We start from the raw sequence: 22,627 nt of genomic DNA, 5'->3' as shown, positions 1-22,627 counted from the left end.
CTGGACTAAAGTGCTTTACCCCTAAATTCTATTCGTCTTGCAGCTGCTGCATTCTCCTACATGCTGTTGCAGAATCCCGAAAATTACCCTAAATAATTCGAGACACAGACAGCATCTCCTGCATGGCATTGTCATTTTTTAAAAAGTTCTGCACCACCAAGTTGATAGTGTGAGCAAAATAGGGAATGTGATGGAATTCCAAGCAGGATAAGCCATGTTGCAATGAAATCCCTTAGTTTTTTAAACAGATTGTCAGCTGTATGCCTCTTAGTGAAGCCGGTGATACACAGAGTAGCCACCTCTGAAAAATGTGACGTACTTGGGTACATGCTGCTGCTGTTCCTGCTGGTGAAGTAGAATCACCAACCCAGTGGGCTGTCACAATCATATAATCTTTAGTTTGCCCAGTTCCGCTTGTCCACATATCTGTGGCTATGTGTACAGTGGATAGAATGGCATTATATAGCCCAATAATTAAATTTTTAACGAGCCTTTTAGTAGAGGTGAGGAAAAGCTTTTCTAGTAAAATGGTGTAGTGATGGAATTTGGTAATGGGGACACAAGACCTCAAGTAACTGACTAAAACCAGCTGCATTATTAGTGGTTATTGGACGCAGATCTAATACTAGCATAGTCACCATGGCGTCTGTGATCTGCTTATCGACTGGGTGACAGCTTTCATACTTGCTTCTTCTTGCAAAGGATTGTTTAACAGTCAATTGTTGTAAACTACTAGTAGTCTTCTTCTTGGTCTGCTCTTGGGTTGAAGATCCACCCCCAGCAGCAGGAGCAGCAACAGTGGGCCTAATGCTCAAGGATTCTTCTAAGGAGTCCTGAATAGAGGAAGAGTCATCTCGCCTTAGAAACTTGAATGCAGGACTAACTCCGATCACTTGTGAGGATATTGATGATAAAGGGATCTAGATGAGAGAAGGGAGGTAGCTGATGCTGGACTGCTTGTTATTTTTTAGCATAAGTTTCTGATTCTCACAAAAGCTTTCCATGAACTCGCTTCAAATGGCGTCAACTGGATGAGGTTCCTAGATGGCTAGGGTCCCTACCTCTACTGACTGTGGCTTTACAATGCTACAAATAGCTAGACAACTGTTGTCAGGATTTGTGTAAAAATAATTCCACACATAAGAGGTGGATTTTTTGGTCTTATGCCCAGGCATGACAATGGCCTTCTTCTTATCACTGGCAAGAACTGTTTCCACTGATGCATGACTTGCCACAGTAGAGTTCATTAACAGCACTGTTTGCTTATGTGCCTTAAGCCCATTGGTAGCTTGTTTTGTGGGGGTCCAAACAAACCAAGCATTTCAGCCACAAAAGTGGCACTGCTTGTCGCTGGAGTGCTTGCTTTGTCAAACTGTACATGTCCTTTTCAATATCTCACTTAATGGTGGGTGGGTGGAAGGGCCCAAGGACAATTTCATCTTGCACCATTTTTCTTTTCTGCCACTGCTGTGTGGCAATGTTTCCTAGATGTCCTATGAACTACCGTATACTTGTGTCATTGATCTGTCGCTTAGCATCCAGCCAGGTCGCTGCAGTCTTTGTTTGAAAGTGTATGAAAATAATATTGAGACCTGTGAGGTGGTAAAAATTGACTGCAAATGACTTGTCATTAGTGTTATTGAGGTTTATAATAATGTAGGGGGAAAAAAAGCAAATTTATGTGATTTTAGCAAAATAATAGGGATTTTAGGAAAAAATATGGATCCAAAACCAAAACATGCAAGGGCAGTTTTGACAAAACCAAAACACTAAGTTAATCCAGATCCAAAACCAAATCATCACCGTCACCATGTATTTATATAGCGAAACTAATTCCGCAGAGCTGTACAGAGAACTCACTCACATCAGTCCCTGCCCCATTAGGGCTTACAGTCTAAATTCCCTAACATATACACACACACACACACACACACACACACACACACACACACACACACACACAGACTAGGGTCAATTTTGTTAGCAGCCATTTAACCTACCAGTATGTTTTTTGGAGTGTGGGAGGAAACCGGAGCACCCGGGGGAAACCCATGTAAACACAGGGAGAGCATACAAACTCCTCACAGATAAGGCCATGGTCGGGAATTGAACTAATGACCCCAGTGCTGTAAGTCAGAAGTGCTAACCACTACGCCACCATTCTTCCCAACGCAGAAGACGGGGGTCAGTGAACATCTCTATTTATAAGCGTAAAGCAAACAAAACTCAGCTGGAGTTCTCATATAGATTATTATCATAATTATGCTTCATTTGTAAGTTTATAGCACAGCATCTATTGTCTGGAATGTTTGGGACTTGGGGACTTCCAGTGAAGGAGCATAAAGTCCTAAGGCTGTGTTTCTGGGACATAAAAAGTTAAGAAAAAACAGAATGAGACAGAAATAGAATATGATATAGTGCTGGCAGTTTTAAAGTTTTGAAAACTTGTGGTTTCATCTCTGTAATTTCTTCTTTTTACTGGTAAAACATTTTGTAACTGTAAAGATATGCTAAACATTTTGAGCCAACCATTATCTTGGTTCTGTGCCTTGAGGCTCTGTATTATTGTAACCGTTTTGCTGTATAAACTATATATCTGGGTTAAGAAAGAGACCCTTTGATTTTCCGGGGAATATGCTGTCATTTATGAAATCTTTCCTGACAATTGTTGTGGCTCAACAAAGGTAATTCTGATAATTCACTGAGAATCTTGGAATCAATATTTAATTCCTCTACACTGGATAGGTTTATTTGTGTATAATATTTGTTATAAAAAATTATAATAAATCACTACCTACTAAAAAAAAGATATATCAATTAACCTAACAACTATGAACTTGGATATTAAATGCAATGGATCTCAAGATTTTTGTGGTATAAATTAATTGTGCCTTAGAAATATCAATAAAACCACAGAGTATTCCAAAATGTCCATTAAAAATAATCCATTGTAAATAATATTTTATATTTCTTTTCACTAGAGTATTTATTTTCCTCACAATTTCTTTATTTTAAACATATTTCAGCAAAAATGTAGGTTCAATTATGAAATAAACTTTTAAGAAGACTTTATAAAATATTTCTTTTAAATGACTAGATTTGTTGACTGCAGTTCCTCTACAATAAACATTCTGGCCTTTTAGTAACTTTAACTTTGGCTAATAGAAATCGAGTAGCCCCTTTAAGTTTACATTTCCAGAAAGATTACTGCTTTATACAATGATAGAGGAAGTTTCTCTTTCCAGGTACACAATATTTTTTGTGCGAATAGACAATATATAGAGCTGAGAGTTTTTGGCAGGTTTGAAAAGTGGAGATGTTGCCTACAGCAACCATTCAGATTCTAGCTATCATTTTGTAGAATATACTAAATAAATGTTAACTAGAATCTGATTGGTTGTTATAGGCAACATCTCCACTTTTTAAACTCACAGCTTGATACTTTTCCTCCCAAGAGTATTGTAGGTGTCTGGGACAGCTTGTCCTATTTATTTTTAACTATTCCAGGTTCTTGCTGCTGATATTGCCGTTGCTTTCTTCACATTGCCATATGGGGATAAGAATCATTGGAGGACATTCAAGGTGTTCATGTTCAGACAACCATCCATGTTTCCAGAGCTGGTCATTGTCCATTGCATGTGTGAGTAACGTGCCTAACACTGCTCCACACCACACCTGTAGCTATTTGCCCATGTGCCTTGGATTGATTTGACTACTCCGCTCTCACTTTACCCAACCACACATTCAGAAAGGATTATTGGTTAAAGGACCTCTCTGCCTCTTTTCACTACACTTACCTATACCTGTTGAGAAACAGTATATTCTTGCTGTGTATTGAATCTCCAGTTGCCCCACACATTGAGCATTCCTCACATTAACCTAATACAGGTACTACAACCTATTAACAACTCCAGAGAACGCACCTGCCAAATTTTGGAATTGACTAAGCAACTCCAACAATTAGAATAAATAGAAACATTTTTTTAAAAAAAAATAAATAAAAAATAACTGACATGAATAGACTCCTTAAGGTAAGGAGGGGACTTCATATTGTATTTTCTGAACAGACAAAGAAGTATCTCAGATACTATGAAACAGTTGATAAAATTCTAGCCCAGAAACTATTAGCTAAATAGTCGGACAGAAACATAATCTCTATTAAAGATAAAATAGGTTTATTATTATATAATCCATCCAAGACAGTTAAAAAATGTGAATATTTTTGTCAAATATTATTCATATATTCTAACAATTAAAAATCCCAAAATACCTGTCACAAAGACAGAGAGTTAAAGAGCTGTATTAAGTAATCAAAATCATAACAAGCCCCTGGATGGTTTTTCAGTGACCTACAATAAAACATTTAGGAATATATTATTTCCCCCATCTCTATAATATTTGTAATGGTATTTTAAGGGTAATGCCCTCTGTCTTCAAATATTAGAGGTCAGAATTATGTTAATCTACAAAGCTGTATAAAACTGTGCAAGTTATAAGCATATTTTGTTGCTCAATAACGTTATCAAACTTTTTTCCAAATTATTAGCGCCTAGACCAAGCATCATCATCATCATCATCATTTATTTATATAGCGCCAACATATTCCGTAGCGCTTTACAATTGGGGACAAACGTAATAAACTAATAAACAAACTGGGTAAAACAGACAAAGAGGTGAGAAGGCCCTGCTCGCAAGCTTTCAATCTATGGGACAATGGGAGATTGACACATGAGGTTAAGTATACATTTTGCATCTTGGCCCAGCCAGACTGCAAAGGTAGGGTGACTCATAAGCTAAATGATCCTGTCACACAACAATGTTGGTCCGGGGGTAGTTGTCTTGTGTGAAATTGTGTAACAGGCTAAAGGTAGTGAGGTTAAGATGGTGGTTGAGGAATATTATAAGCTTGTCTGAATAGGTAGGTTTTCAGAGAACGTTTGAAAGTTTGTAGTACAGAGGAGAGTCTTATTGTGCGAGGGAGAGAGTTCCATAGAGTGGGTGCAGCCCGAAAAAAGTCCTGTAACCGGGAATGGGAGGATGTAATGAGGGTGGATGAGAGACGCAGATCTTTTGCAGAACGGAGTTGCCGAGTTGGGAGATATTTTGAGACAAGAGAGGAGATGTATGTTGGTGCAGCTTTGTTGATGGCCTTGTAGGTTAGTAAAAGTATTTTATATTGGATTCGGTAGAAGACAGGCAGCCAGTGTAGAGACATACAGAGTGATTCAACAGAGGAATAGCTATTTGCAAGGAAAATCAGTCTTGCCGAAGCATGCAAAATAGATTTTAGGGGTTTGAGTCTGTTTTTGGGAAGACCAGTAAGGAGGGAATTGCAATAGTCAATGCGGGAGATGATTAGTGCATGAATTAAGGTTTTAGCAGTGTCTTGTGTGAGATATGTGCGGATTCTGGAAATGTTCTTTAGATGTATGTAACATGATTTAGATATAGAGTCAATGTGGGGAACAAAGGATAGGCGTGAATCAAGGATTACACCTAGGCAGCGAGCTTGTGGGGTGGGATTTATGGTCATGTTATCAACAGAGATAGAAATGTCAGGTATGCTCTTGTTGGCGGGTGGGAATATTATTAACTCTGTTTTAGAAAGATTAAGTTTGAGTTGACGAGAGGACATCCAAGATGAAATGGCAGAAAGACAGTCAGTTACACGGGACAACACAGATGTCGAGATATCAGGAGAGGATAGATAGATTTGGGTATCATCCGCATAGAGATGATACTGAAAGCCAAAGGAACTTATTAGATTTCCAAGAGAAGCGGTATAGATAGAGAACAGCAGAGGACCTAGCACCGAGCCTTGTGGTACTCCAACTGATAGGGGAAGCGGAGCAGAGGTGGCTCCAGAGAAATTAACAGTGAAAGAGCGATTAGAGAGGTAAGATGAGAACCAGGATAGAACTGTGTCTTGAAGACCTAGGGATTGCAGCGTTTGTATGAGAAGAGAGTGGTCAACGGTGTCAAATGCAGCCGAGAGATCAAGGAGAATTAGGAGAGAGTAATGGCGTTCAGTCTTAGCAGTGATCAGATCATTAACAACCTTGGTCAGCGCAGTCTCTGTGGAGTGTTGAGAACGAAAGCCAGACTGAAGAGGATCCAACAGGTTGTTTGTGGAAAGAAAGCGTGTGAGGCGAGTGTAGGCAAGTCTCTCTAGAAGCTTGGAGGGGCAAGGGAGCTGAGAGATGGGACGGTAATTTGAGAGAGAGTTTGGGTCGGAGTTTTGTTTTTTTAGAATAGGAGTAATCACTGCATGCTTGTATAGTGATGGAAAGATGCCAGTAGAGAGTGAGAGATTACAGATTTGAGTTAGAGGTGAAATGAGCACAGAAGACAGGGATCTACCAATTTGCGAGGGAATAGGATCAAGAGGACAGGAGGTAGAGTAGGAAGATAAGAAGAGCGTAGAAATTTCCTCTTCATTTGTGGGGTCAAATGAAGAAAGGGTGTCAGAGGGTAGTGGGAAGGAAATGAGCTGATGGCTTGTTGAGGAAGAGGATACCATTTCTAGTCTGATCTTGTCAATCTTGTCCTTGAAGTAGGAAGCAAGATCCTGAGCACTGATAGTAGATGGAGGGTTCGGGGTGGGAGGATTGAGAAGATGATTAAATGTATTGAAAAGGCGTTTGGGGTTAGAAGCCTGAGCATAGATAAGAGATTGAAAGTATGTTTGTTTTGCAGTGTCCAGAGCATTTCGATAGGAGTGGTAGACAGAAGTATATGTGAAGAAGTCATTAGAGCTTCGAGATTTACGCCAGTGACGTTCTGCTTTACGGGACAGTTTTTGAAGATTTCGTGTTGCTTTGGTGTGCCACGGTTGACATCGAAGTCGACGTGTAGTATGAAGTGTCGCTGGAGCCACTTGATCAAGGGCCGTTGCTAAGGTTAGGTGAAAATGAGGTACTGCCATCTCAGGGGATGAGAATGTAGAGATAGGGGAGAGAAGGTGTTGGAGAGAGGTGGAAAATTGTTGAAGATTAATAGAATTAAGATTTCTACGAGTATGAGGAGGCTTGGTTGAGTTAGACAGTAGAGAGGTTAGAGCAGTGGGGGTGAGAGTGTAGCTGATAAGGTGATGATCCGAGAGGGGGAAGGGTGTATTAATAAAGTTAGAAACTGAGCATAGTCTAGAGAAAACAAGATCAAGGCAGTGGCCATCCTTATGAGTAGATGATTCAATCCACTGGGAGAGGTCAAGTGAGGATGTTAGAGAGAGTAGTTTGGAAGCAGCTTTGGAAGGTGGGTTATCAATGGGGATGTTGAAGTCACCCATGATGATGGTGGGGATGTCTGAAGATAAGAAGTGAGGGAGCCATGCAGAGAAATCCTCAATAAATTGTTGGTGTGCTCCAGGGGGACGATAGATCACCGCAACACGTAGGGAGAATGGATTAAAAATGCGAATAGCATGTACTTCAAAAGATGTGAACGTGAGTGATGGGACATTTGGTAGAACTGTGTATGTGCACTGTGGGGAGAGAAGTAGTCCAACCCCACCTCCTTGTCTGCCTTCAGGTCTGGAGGTGTGGGTGAGATGGAGGCCACCATGTGAAAGTGCTGCAGGTGAGGCAGTGTCTGATTGCATGAGCCATGTTTCTGTTATTGCCAGAAGGTTGAGGTTTTTTGAGAGGAAGAGATCATGAACGGAGGTAAGTTTGTTACAAACAGAGCGTGCATTCTAAAGGAAACATTTAAAGGACTTGGGAAGAGAGGGGAGACAGGTGATGTGTTTGAGGTTTGCTATAGAACGGTAGTGTTCTGATGTATGTGTGTGTGAGGAGTGTGGGGGACCTGGATTAGGTGATATATCACCAGCTAATAGAAGCAGAGTGAGCGAGAGATAGGCAAGGGGATTGTAAGATGTGTGGCCTTTTATTTTCTGGCGACAGGTGGAGGCTGTACTTGTTAGAGATAATAAATAGGACAACAGTTCATGGGTGTTAAATAGAGGTGAGTGGAGTAATGCAGGTGCAATATGAACAAATTTGTGTGTTGGTGGAGGGGTGAAAGATGACACAGTCCTAAAGATCATGCCATGAAATGAGACTAAGAAAAGCAATTTGTGAAACATTGTGATAAAAGGGGTAAAAGCAAAAAGCAAGGGTATTTTAAGATTTACCTCTTAGCAGTCTTCCATATAAATAGACAAGTAGTGCAGAAATAGGCTGTGGCAGATGCAGCTTATTGCTGGGAGTAAAATCAAGTCTAATGTAGTCCAATGTTTGGCCAACTGTGTTGTCTAACTGTGCATTTTCGTCCACTTAGTGTAGAAATCACACACGTCTAACCCCACATACGTCTCCCCATAGAATGAAGCTAAGATGTAGTCAGTCTAATTTAGGAATACACTACAGATGTGCTAATTGGTCAGCTAATCAAAGGAAAAGAAAACATTTGTGGGAAAGGATAGAGGAGGCCAGATACCTATCATAAATTAGGCAGCAATAAAAGACTGTGCCAACCTAAGTTTAAACAGATAACAGTTTCCTATAACATACTTAAACACAGATTGCAGGGATGAAATTCACAGAATAATGATCAGAGTAGTAGTAGCAGCATGGATGAACATACTTAAACACAGATTGCAGGGATGAAATTCACAGAATAATGATCAGAGTAGTAGTAGCAGCATGGATGAACATACTTAAACACAGATTGCAGGGATGAAATTCACAGAATAATGATCAGAGTAGTAGTAGCAGCATGGATGAACATACCTGAAGATGAAAAGAGAAGAGAAAGATGAGGATTAGTTGCTGTGTTGTCTAACTGTGCATTTTCGTCCACTTTGTGAGAAAATCCCACTTAGTGCAGAAATCACACACGTCTAACCCCACAAAGCAAAATTATTTTCCAGATTATTCATTATGGTGATAGGGGTTTGTCCTGGCGGGGCAAACAAGGGACAGTACCAACAGAATAATAGATTTAATACATAGAATAAATAAGGAGGAGGCCTGCAGGGTGTCGCTACCACACCATCTGGACTGTCTAATCCCCTGCAGCATCTAGACCTCTGCACCAGCTTGGTCTCTGCACTATTTAGGCCTCAGCACCATTTAGTCTTTTGCAACATTTAGTCTTGTGACACCCTCCTGCACCTTCTAGGCCAATGTATCATCTTGTACATTGGCCTAACAAGTCACAGCCCCCTCATTTTAGAATATAAGCTCTCACTAGGGTCGTCTGCCCAACGTCTCATGTCTGTCCTCTCTGCATCTTCCTCACTTATTAATGTTATGTCTTATGATGAATTGTTTCTGTATGCCATGCAATTTGTTCTGCTAAATGCATCCATGCATTTATTATTCTGCTTAACTGCACCCATGTACCCACTGTTATGCTTATTGTTTTCTTGTATATCTTATCTGTATGATTATGTCAGGCGTGGCACCATATTAATGAATGCTGATGATGAAATTCCTTTTGCAGAAACATTCCTTGAGTCTTTACTATTCTTATCTATTACACAGGTTGTGACATTATTATTACTAGCTTACTTGGAACACATTTGTGGACTAGAATGTACATTAGCTCTTTTGTGATATCCACTCCATCACATAAAAGACACCTGTGTTTACTTTCTTTGATTCAAGGAGCAAATCAGTGGGTAACTGCAAAGTATAAAACCTCTTAATTACTACAAAATACACATTCTTGTTGAAAGTCCTGAAGATGATATTGCTACATGGCCTCATCCTCCTTTTTTTCTGAGACAAGTGTGTTACCATGCCAAAGGGTTAATTACAGTGTTTAGCCACACTGCATCCTTATTGTCTCCTTATAGTTGCAGTTATCTTCATATTGTCATTGATTGTCATTATTCTTCTACTACACTGTGCATGATGTTGTCCATTGTATTCAATTGTTATCGTATCTCATAATAGGCCTGATCCATCTTTGAATGTAAAGTGAACACAGCTTGTATTTAACAAACCTCCAGGTAACTTGAACGCATATACGCCCATATTCAAATACAAACAGATCTCAAGATACATTTCCATTTAAATCTGGGAATAAGCACACTCTGGCTATATGTTACTTGCTGTATGTAGATAGACAGAACAGACTGCAGTATACACTCTGTGTTGAGAATAAAACCAGGAAAGGTGAGTCTAACTAAAGTTTAACACACCTCTCTCCTGCAGGTTCATTAAGGCGCCCAGCAGCATCAAGGCTATATGAATTTTAGTCTTTGTAATTTTCAGAATCTGTTCCTCATTTTTATATGTTTAAAGAACCTCACATCACCATATTCAAAATAGTTTTCCATAAATGTTCCTATTTTGCATATTAAATTACACCTGTGTTTTAGTAATAACAATATCCCATTGTTAGATGCTTATTGTTCCCAATGATAGCTCATAGTTATAATATATTCAAATAGTAAACAGCATAGAGGTTCCTCTAATTGTTTTACAGAAACCCGGAAGTGACAATTTGCTCAGAATATTTAACAGTAGAAATATGGGAGAAGCAATAAGCAGTCTCAACTAGTTATCATATGTAAAGGTTTATAAAATAGACATATATTAATAAAGCAGTTATGTATGTAAACAGGTAAGCAAATAATTAGTGCTATGTTTAACACTAAAAATTATGCAATGCACTTTTTTGTGGTTTGTAAATTACCTTTTTAGGCACATAGAGCCTGATTCAAATCAGAGCACAACTTGCGTTTAAAAATCAGCATGGAAGATGTGCTTCGATGTGCATCTGGTTGTAGGTATGCTCTGCCTAAACGGTACTTACCGTATGTTAACAGATGAAACACACCGCAGTATACAGACTAGCATTTGTGCAATTTAAGGTCACATCAGAAAACATACAAAAAAGATACATTATAACATGATTGAACTCCTAAGTCATTAAGGAAAGTAAGGCAAAAAATATGTAAATGTTTTCCGGAACAAATCATGTTACAATGCGAGGCAAAGCATAAAAAGGAGTAACTTTACACCTTGGCAAAACCATTTTGCATTGGAGGGGGAGGTAAATTTAAAATGTGAGGACTTATTGATAGTTTGGGTAGATCATGTCCTAGATCAACTTTAAATTTCAGTGTAAAAATAGAGCTATCAAGTATTTGTGTGCTAGATGAAAAAACAGTCAGCATTTAACTTATGTGCAAAATATTAAAGTAATTTGCACCCCTTGCATTGTAACATGGTTTTATTTATGTATTTAAAATAAAAAAACAAAACAAAAAAATTATGTTAGTTTTTTTAACCCAATCATAGTTTTATTAATGATTAAACAATATGGCTGGGTTAAAAAATATTACATATTTTTTAGATATTTTTTTTTACACTAAATACATAAATCAAGATGTTCTAAATGAGTACTGTACATACAATATGTTTTTATGATCTAACTTGCATACACATGTGCTGTGCTAGCTGGGGGAACGCACATGTGTACTTTTCCAAACAAAGACTATACCTCGGCACACCCTTACAGTACATTGTCTACATCCGTCCACATCTTCCCACCACCGTTTTGCCCTTCAAGTTGTAAGCAGTTGTGTCATTTGCGTTTGGATATGAATTTAATGCAAATGCGTTCATTAACGTTGACAAAGTTCAAAGGACGAAACACGTCGGATACAAGCTACATCGGAGGTGCATTTTTAATTTCATTTGGTCAACTCAGGCTACCATACCAAACAGGAAGTGCTTTGCGTTCCACCAGCGTTCCAAGACCTTCCAAACAGAGAAAGACACAGAGTGGACGATGATGTATCTATATGTGTGCATAGAGTCTTACGTTAGAAGGCTTATTTCACTAGATCTGTGCCCCTTGCACTTTTATTTGAGATATATTAATTGTTGTGTGTAACACACACATTATATTAGCAGCAGGGGAACACTTAAAGAAGAAGCAGATTATGCTATACTATGACGTGAGGCCTATTTCTGAGCAGGCGCTATTACACGCAAGATACGGCATGCAGACTTCTGTCCAAACATGAATCAAGCCCATATGATTTTAAATATAAGCTTAAATATATTTGCTTTTCTTTGAAAGTCAACAATATCATCTTTGTTCTAGCCACATTCTTGTACGGAATATTGTTCCCCTCATAATTAATTACTTCAGATTGTCTCTTTGAATCGCTTTCTGCACATTTTCCTCACTTCCAAATGTGAAAATGTTATTTAGCAACTGAATGTGAGAAATCCTATACGGCTACAGTTTGTTTGTCATAAATCATCACTGAGTAATTTGGGATCTTTGTTGCACAAAATTTCTTGAGCTGGAAGAGTGTTAAATGAAACATTTATAAGTGGAAACTACATTCCTATGGGGATTTCTCTCTTCTTAAAAAAAACCCTTTCCCTTATGACTATTGCACCAGCTCATGTTCATAGAGTCAAAGCTATAACTGGGAGGCATTCCAGGGAAATATGAAGTTGTTAAGACCATAGAGAGGGAGATAGAAACGGGGAAAAAACTGTAAGAGAAAAGAAGCAAAATGGAAGATTACAAAAAAGGTAAACGGGGAAAAGCTTTAAACTGTATTATATTTAGTAAACTCCCTCTAGAAAAATACGTGTTACATACTATTATTTTGGACAGTGCCAAGCAAATGCATATCCTGATTCCGTCACATAAAATATCCACTCTCCATTTCAAACAAAGCTTTTATTGTAAATCGCATCATTTATATTTTAGTATAACTATGGTACAATCTTTTGAGATACTATCGTTGTACTCATAGATCTTGATTTTTTTTGTACTATATCTGCTAGTGCCAATAAACATCAGCCTTTATAATGAAAAAAGGCAATATATTTTCTGCTAAAACTGAAAGGTTTAATAATATAACTTAATTGTGTGTTGAATTTGCTGCTACTGTTAACTCTCTTTCTTACTTTCAGTGACTGGAATTATTACAGCTGATTTTGCCTCAGGCTTGGTTCACCAGGGAGCATAAACCTATCATTGGGAAGGTAGGGAGGAGTTGACTTGCATTCGATATGAGCACCGTGTTAGCAAAATTACATTTTAATAAGATACAGACAAAATGCAAAGTACATTTATGCTGACAAAAAACTGTAATTAACTATCACAAATAGTTTTTATTTGTTTCATTCTTTTTACTATTTTAAGTCAATTTTACCACTATACACTTATTAGTAAAATAAAAAGCTTTACAATAGGTTGAAAAATTATGAATATTTGACATAATATTACTCTTTTGTTTGACTTAACAGTGTATAAATTGTATGGAGACCTGTGGACGGATGAACTTTGCTCTGCAGGTGAAAGCAGTATTCTCTAAGAGAATCGATCTCTGAAACTCTCCTGGAAAATGATTGTTGTATTCTCCATTTAAAAATCAGCAATTCATTGCCAGATTTATTTTTATTGAGATATGTTGCGCATGTAACCTCATATCTCAAATGGAATTATTGCTCAATGTAAAATAGAATGTGAGTATTGGTTACACATACCTGTGCATGTATGTATGTATGTATGTATGTATGTATGTATGTATGTATGATATATATATATATATATATATATATATATATATATATATATATATATATATATATATGTATATATAACAGCATTATTTGTAAGAATAAATCTCATTGAAATTCTATACAATTCCTTTTTTTTTTACACTGACCATGAATATTGTTATCAAATCAAACTGCTGCCATTTAAGGATGGTAGCAAGTTGCTACTGTTTATAATGATAGATAAATAGTTTTGCCAGATTTTGCATGGAAAACCCATGCTTTTTATCAAAAGAAAAAACAAAATGCATTAATTCAAATATTTTCCGTATTCTGATCTAGTGTGTTTAGTAAATCAGCAGGCTGCATCTGCAATTTTAACCAAACTAATCTAAAATACTGGGGCCCCTGCAGTGGTATTGAAATACCTAAACCGGTGGCGACTTGAACATTTGCCCACATTTGCCTTTGCCGTCAGGGATTTAGGAGATGTTTATAGAACAAAAATGAAAACAATAGGATTTAATGGAGACTTAATAAAACAAAACCGTGAAATTAAATTTAAATATTTGGCAATATTTTGTTTTTACTAATAATTTAACCGTAACAATTTTTTTAGTAACAAAATATTATGCAGTCAAAACTGATATCAAGTTTCTAACTCAGAAAGACATAAACCTCAATGAGTTTATAGGGTACTTTGACTGTTGTGATAATTGGCTTATTTGACAGTACGTGGTTATTAAGAAAAACAAAAAACGTGTGCCTAACGATTTGAGAAACATTATCCTGGCTAGTCTCAGTTAAGTTTGTTAGTTATCTGACTTACTATGGTATCAGATGGTAGAAAAACAAAAAGATAACACAAAGGACAAATTAGTTGTCACATACAACAAAAAATGTATATGTTATGCATTAGCCAACTTGTGACAGACATGTTTAGTGATCATAAAACTACAGAGCTCCCATATAATTAAGACAATATGTTTTTCTGATATTTCTCCTTCATGGTTAGATATCTTGGACCAGCTTAGCCTTAGCCCATTAATGTATAGTAACCAATAAACTGTCACTGTTCTGTGAAATTAACCACTCTCTGTCATTTAACATTTCCTCTTCATCAGGAGTCTCTATGGTTGGGCAATTCTCCAGAAATTCTCTGGTTAATGTTGTGCTTTTTAGCTATATTAGAAATACTTTCTTTTATCCCATTAATCAGTGATGGACAACCAGATATACTTCAAGGGCTGCATGTATGGTCCTCCAACCTTCAAACCAAAATTTCAATAATTAAAAAAGTCAGAAAATGACCTTGCAATGCTGACATCACTCATGACAAAATACCCCTCCATGCCGCTCACTTGCTTCAAAATAGCCCCATTTACCGTTAGACCCCTACTTGCTATAAATGCCCCCATATGCACTCAGGCCTCCACAAGCCCTCAAATTCAACAAAACTCTTCCACATGCCACTCAGGCCTCCCCACATGCCTCCAACAAGACGCCCACAGCGGATAGTGGGAGAGAACGCTGCACTCCCTCCTCCTCTTCTTTCTGTGGTGTGTTGTGAGACCACCCTGCTTTGTGCAGAGGAGGTCACATGATACGGAAATTGGCTGCTCCCATCCAGTATTATGCTCCACTTTATAACAAGCATAGAGTAAGTCAGGTCTGGAGCAACAGGCTGGTGCCAAAGGTGAAGGCCACCTGTTGCCCACCACTATCATAAATACCGTTTTCATCATGGAACAAAAAAGTTACTAAAGATTTACATTCATCTATATTATGAACTAAGAAAAACAAATGAGCTAAAATAGATTTTAATAATTAAATTAGATGACATCCCATATTTATAAATTCCATGATTGCAGCCTTAACTGACAAGATGCTGCCATGGTCATCTAGCACAAAGTACATTATTTAGATTTCAAATATTATCCCTATAGTTTATTTATTACAATGGGAGTTGTAAACAAATAGCAAGGGCAGGACATACATTTAGTTGAAACCAGGGACACAAGTGGCGGACTATATCATAGACAGGGTGACATGAAGTCATAAATGTGATAAAGCACAATGTTTTTATATCAGGTCGGCTGTTCAGACAGTTTAGGAATAGAAAAACTGTGCATTCCATAACATATAAAGAAGTTTCAATAATTTTAGGTTACCCCACTGAATAAGTAAAAAAAATATACATGACATACATAAGTATGTAAAGTATATAAAATCAGGACTAAAGATATTTGTGATAAGGTAATGAAAATTCATTATTCGTTCCTATGCAAATCAGATTTCCTGTCTGTAGGTGAATTGAAGGACACTGATTTGGAAACCTTTAATTTAATAGCCTACAAAAAAGGGCTACATACAAAACATAATTCACAAAGGAAGAGCACAGTGGCACAACTCATTTTTAATGCACAGTTGCAACTATATTTGCTCAATATATTTAAATCGGTTTAGGCCCAAAATAGCAATGTGATGGTTCATATACATCAAAACTCCTGATCTACCTGCGAATGGTTTGCAAAAAATGAAAAAGTCAGCTCAACCCTCTCCTATTAGTTTTAAACTTTTGCTCCCAGTACACATAATGTGGCCCATGACAACCACCCCAGTTAGTAGATCCATGTATCGCAATCAATTGCAAGAAGAACAAGACCACCACTTAAATAGGCAAGAGCAAAGCCAACAATGGGAAACTGACCCCAGGATTTCTTTTCTAACTTTCCCACCATGCACCAAACCTGCTGATCCCTCCTCGCCCAGCGCGCCCAGTAGGAGAACAGAACACAGGATGCCATAATCAGGTAAGTTCAAATATTTTCTCGTGTGCAATGTGTTTTAACCATCCTTTCTTGAACTGGGGGCACTACTGTGTATCCAATGATGTTTAAAATACGTCACATGTATTGCTCATTATTGCGCTGTAATGTTTCTTGCATATTTATCTGTACAAAGATTTTTAATTAAGAGGAAAAAACATTGCTTGTCATAAGTTTTATCTGTGATTGTGTCAATATATCTATTTTTGTTTGCATTGTAAATGGTGTATTAAGCTGCTCCTGGGACTTACGCTCTCAGTATCTGATATGCTGTACCAATTTTTATTTGTGAATGAGTTTTTGTCTTCTGCCACAGGCAAGTCTTTCATTGTTGAATATGATGGGAGCCCAAAGAAGTTGCTGTATCCGGGCCCAAAATTCCTCTTGTCGGCCCTGCCTGTGAGTCAAGGGGATAGACGTCTCCAGGTAAATAATCTAAATGTTTCCTATCTGTTTACATCAAACTGATGGATAACAACCAATTATCTCTCATCCACCTCCAATATCCCCCTTAATTTATGTACTGTGTTATTTAAAATGAATAGAAAAGACGCATATCTAGTTACTAAAAAAAAAGTTAGTAAAAAAAATATTTTTCTCTGACATTTTGCTGTAGATGGAAATACTTTTAATGTGGCCGTGTGGGTTCAAATGATCATTCAATAGTTATGTTTTTTTTTAGATATATGTTAGTTTTATTTAACGTGGAATGATTCATGAAAATTCTGCCATTACTATTTAATTGAGGGAAATCGGTACCTGTTACCTATATGTGTGTATGTATTCTGTTGTTGCTATCTTGTGGGAGATTTGAAAAAAGCAAAACATTGGTTTCCTACAGTGGCGCCTGTATAATTGGTGGTATTGCTGTAGTATGGGGTGGCGTGGTGGTGGCAATGTTCTAGTGTGTTTGGGGCTTAGTATTGTTAATAAGTAGGAGAGGGTATTGCTGTAATGTGGGGGTGATGCTGGTTGCTATAATGTGGGGGGTGATGCCGGTTGCTGCAATGTGGGGGGTGATGCTGGTTGCTGTAATGTGGGGGGTGATGCTGGTTGCTGTAATGTGGGGGGTGATGCCGGATGCTCTAATGTGGTGGGTCATGCTGGGCACTGTAATGTGGTGGGTCATGCTGGGCTCTGTAACGTGGGGGGTCATGCTGGGCTCTGTAACGTGGGGGGTCATGCTGGACACTGTAATGTGGGGGGTGATGCTGGTTGCTGTAATGTGGGGGGTCATGCTGGACACTGTAATGTGGTGGGTCATGCTGGGCGCTGTAATGTGGGGGGTGATGCTGGTTGCTGTAATGTGGGGGGTCATGCTGGACACTGTTATGTGGGGGGTGATGCTGGTTGCTGTAATGTGGGAGGTGATGCTGGATGCTGTAATGTGGGGGGTGATGCCGGTCGCTGTAATGTGGGGGTGATTGATGTAGTATGAGTGTGTGTGGGGGGTTATTTATTGCTGTTATTTGGGCACTAATAATGTATTGTCATGGTATTTATTGATGTCATTGGGGTGCTAACAATGTAATGTTGAGGGTCATTAGGAGAAATAAATACCCCCACACACACACACACACACATTCATACTACATCATATTGTACAGCACCAGCAACGCGCACTGCGCCAGCATCAGTGTGCAACAATATAGTGCATGGAACTCACAACACGTGGGCCTGTGTGCTTTAAATGCCAGGGCTGATTTTTAGTCCCAGTCCGGCCCTGCTTTAGAGTAATGTATCAAATTGACCCATCCCTTCAACTGACAAAGTTCCCTAAACCTCTTTTTCCCTAAAATGATTGTGGCCACTTTATTAAATACACCACTACACGTGCTTGTTAATACTAATAAACCATTGTGTGGCAGCAACTCACTGCATAAAAGCACGCAGACGTAGTCAATAGACACCAGAATGTAAAAGAATTGTGATGTAAGTGACTTTGAGTGTGGAATCATTGTTGGTGCCAGACAGGGTGGTTTGAGTATCTCAGAAACTTCTGATCTCATGGGATTTTTCACATACAACTGAAGCTAAAGTTTACAGAGGATGGTGCACAAGACAAACAACATCCAGTGAGCGTTACCTATGTGAACAAAACATCCTTGTTAATGTGAGAGGTCAGGTGAAAATGGCCAGACAAGTTCAAGCTGAGAGGAAGGCAACAGTAACTCAAATGATTTTGCATTACAAGAGTGGTATACAGAAGAACATCTCTGAATGCACAGCTTGTCGAACCTCAAGTGGATGGGCTACAGCAGCAGAAGATCACTCTCCTGTGTAAGAACACAAAACTGAGGCTACTGTGGACACAGGCTCACCAAAACTGGACAGTTGAAGATTTGAAAGACTTTGCCTGGTTTGGTGAATCGTGATTTCTGCTGCAACGTGAATTCATGAATCCATCCTGCCTTATATCAACTGGTGGTATTGGTTTAATTGTGTGGAGAATGATTTCTTGGCACACATTAGGCTTTTTCATACCAATTGAGAATCATTTATGTGTCATAGCCTGTCTGAGTATTGTTGCTGATTATGTGCATTCCTTTATGTCTACAGTCTGCCCATCCTCTAATGCAGGGTCGGCAACCTTTTGCTATCGGTGTGACGGTAAAAATCTTTTCAAGCCCAGGTGTGTCAGTTGTACGTATATATATATATATATATATATATATATATATATATATATATATATTGGTCGAAATGTGCTGGTATAAGGTTGCATGCCATACCGCCACTTCTTCTACTGCTTTTATTGTACAACTATGGAAATCTATTCACAATTTCCAGACTGCCACTACTAAATTTCCATCCTGACCACTATGTTTATATATATTTATTTTTATCTAATCACGCTAATATCATGATAATAGTAATGGGATCAACAAGTAAATGTTCATGCTATGCCACACAATAGTACCCCCAGTTCATATTATGCCACATATTTGTGCCCCAGACCACATTATGCCTCAAAGCTGTGCTCCCCAGTTTTATGCCACATAGTTGTGCCCCCAATTCATGTTATGTGCCATAGTTGTGCCCCCAATACCTGGTATTCCTCATAGCTGTGCCCCCAGTTCCTGGTATAACTCATAGCTGTGCCCCCAGTTCCTGGTGTTCTTCATAGCTGTGCTCCCAGTTCCTGGTATCAATCATAGCTGTGCCTCCAGTTCCTGGTATTCCTCATAGCTGTGCTCCCAGTTCCTGGTATCCCTCATAGCTGTGCCCCCAGTTCCTCGTATCCTTAATAGCTGTTCCCCCAGTTCCTGTTGTCACTCAAAGCTGTGCCGCCCGGCGCATCCAAAATGGCACCCGACACCTGGCTTCTTTTGCCTTCCAACTCTCTGCCCTCTGTCTCTCAGCATCTGATGCCATGACGCCGCTAATCATCAGAGGAGCTGAAAAGAGCCAGACAGCGACGAATGATGGGTTAGAAATAGAAGGAAGAAGATAGAAGGTAGAACTTAAAGCAAAAGCTACAAGAGAAGAGGGGAGGGGGGAATGTGTGCTGCTATGATGGAGGAGGGGTGGTTGGAGGAGGGGGGTTGTGTATGCTACATGCTGCTATAATGTGTGAGGGGGTGTATGCTGCAATTATGTGTGAGGGGAGGTAAGGGTGTGTATGCTACATGCTGCTGCTATTATGTGTGTGGGGGGGTATGCTACATGCTGCTATTATGTGTGAGGGGAGAAGGAAGTGATGTATGCTACATGCTGCTATTATTTGTGAGGGGGTGTATGCTGCTATTATGTGTGAGGGAAGGAGGGCGTGGTATGCTGCCATAATGTGAGAGGGAAGGGGAGTGTTAATATAATGTGTGATATGAGGGTAGGGAGGGAGGTGTCTTAGTACATGGGTGGGAGGTAAGCTATTAATTTAATAGTTTAGGTGATGGCTAATTATTTAATGGGTGCTATTTTACTTGTGGGGGGGCAATTGAAGGGGGGGCAATTTAATTGATTGATGGGGCTTTATAATTTAATAGTGGGGTCTATTAATTTAAGGTGAGGTGACGGGACCTTTAATTTAATGCTGGGGTGGTTTGGGGTTATTAACTGTGGGGCAGAGTTTGGGGAGGAGGGCTAGTTATTAAATGTGAGTATGAATTATTTAATGCCAGGGATTGTTGTGGGAAATGGATATATTTATTAAACGTAAATGCTATTAATTTTTGGAGGGAGGGAAATAGGTTTATTTATTAAATAGGAATACTTTTATTTTAAAGTTGGGGCTGGAGGTATGCCTAATTATTAAATGTGGGTGCTATTGATTTAACAATATTTCATGTGCCCATTTTTATTTTTTTTTCAAACTAGGGCCCCCAACATTCCAGACACTGGGTTCACACAAAATGGACACACACATATTGGTATAGATACTGGGCACACATAAAACAGGCACACATGCACTGGTACAGATACTGGGCATCAGGGCCGGATTAAGGGAATCGAGGCCCCTGGGCTAAGGGGGCCTCCATTCCCCCGTGAGGGCCTCCTCCCCGTGATCTGAGCTGCCCCCCCAGTGAGCCGAGCCGCCCCCAAGGCACTTACCTCCTTCTCTGGCATTGCAATCCTTCTCCAGCGCGCTGTATGCTCTTTACTGAGGAGATCTCGTGAGAGTGAGACTCACGAGATCTCCTCAGTAAGGAGACTACAGTGCGTCGGGGAAGGACCGCGGCGAAAGTGCTCAGCAGCATTGATCGGGCCGGGGGCGCCCCCGCACCCGACCGATCAATACTGCTGATGAGCACTTAAAAGGGCCTCCTGGATGCCCGAGGCCCCTGGGCTGTAGCCCAGTTAGCCCTATGGTTAATCCGGCCCTGCTGGGCATACATGAACTGGTACAGATACTGGACACACACATACAGGGATAGACACTATGGGCACACATATACACAGTCTTTTTATGAGGAGGTAATGGGGGGGTTAATGAATATGAATGAAATTAATTTATGATGTGGGGATTAATAATTAAACTGAATGAGGGAGTAAATGATTATAAGGGGGTTAAAGATGAAAGGGGTTTTATGATGAGGCTGGAGTTAACTATTTTGAATAGTGGTTATTTTATGATGAGAGGCGTGGTATTGTGAGACAGTCACAAATATGCAATTTGTATTATATGGGGTCACTAGGATGGTATCTATATTGCTGTCACAAGAATGCTCACCGTATTGTATAGCGGTCAAAGGAATGCTATCTGTATTGTATGGCAGTCATAGGAATGCTATCTGTATTGAATGGTGGCCACTAGGATGTTCTCTCTATTGTATGACGGTCACTAGGAGGCTCATTATATATTGTGTGTATATATAGCTAATATGTGTGTGCGTGTGGAAAAAACTACCGGGTGACAGAGTGCTCAAGCTGCAGCGTCACCTGCTGGGCGGAGTTATATACTACACTCACCTACTAAATTCTTAGCATTATCTAATATATAAAAGCCTAGCGGCGTGTGTTAGTGTGTGTGTGTGTGGAAAAAACAATTTTCTCAGAAAGGGCTCATCCAATTGACCTGAAATTTGGTATACTGACATTATTTGACAAAAAAATTATAATAGTGAAGTCAGTTAACTTCCGTCATCCCCCCTTCCCCCCGTGGGAGGGGTAGTAAAGGCTAAATTTACGAGTTGAGGGCTCAAACTCATTTTTGTGAGGTAATTTTACCTCATGAACACACATGCTGTGTTAGTGTGTGTGTGTGTGTGTGGAAAAAACTACCGGGTGACAGAGTGCTCAAGCTGCAGCGCCACTTGCTGGGCGGAGTTATATACTACACTGACCTACTAAATTCTTAGCATTATCTAATATATAAAAGCCTAGCGGCGTGTGTGTGTGGCGATGAAGATGACAAGAACCTTTTTAACACCTTAAGTAGCTTGATTTGACTAGAATGCACGGGTATCATGCACGGGTTAACTTGTATATATATATATATATATATATATATATATATATATATATATATATGTATGTATATATATATATATATATATATATATATATATACATATTTATATGTATATATATATATATATATATATATATATATATATATTAGTGTGATGGTGATAAGGGGTCACACTGTGATAAAGATGGCACCATGACACAGTGATGAAGGGGAAACTAGTGATAGGGAAACTGGGATGGAAGAGCAAAAGACTGCTGGAGGGCACAGTGTGTTGAAGGGGCAGTGTGCTAAAGATGGCACCATTGCAATTATGTTTCAGTTTGTTTCAGTGAGTTTTCTTTCAATAACCAATACATTTTTTTATATGGCTAGCATGTGATAGCTGCATTGAAAATACTGTGATT

Source organism: Mixophyes fleayi, chromosome 10 (genome assembly GCF_038048845.1).
Source record: "Mixophyes fleayi isolate aMixFle1 chromosome 10, aMixFle1.hap1, whole genome shotgun sequence".
In the NCBI taxonomy this organism is placed as follows: domain Eukaryota; kingdom Metazoa; phylum Chordata; class Amphibia; order Anura; family Limnodynastidae; genus Mixophyes; species Mixophyes fleayi.
This window is presented reverse-complemented; position numbering follows the sequence as displayed.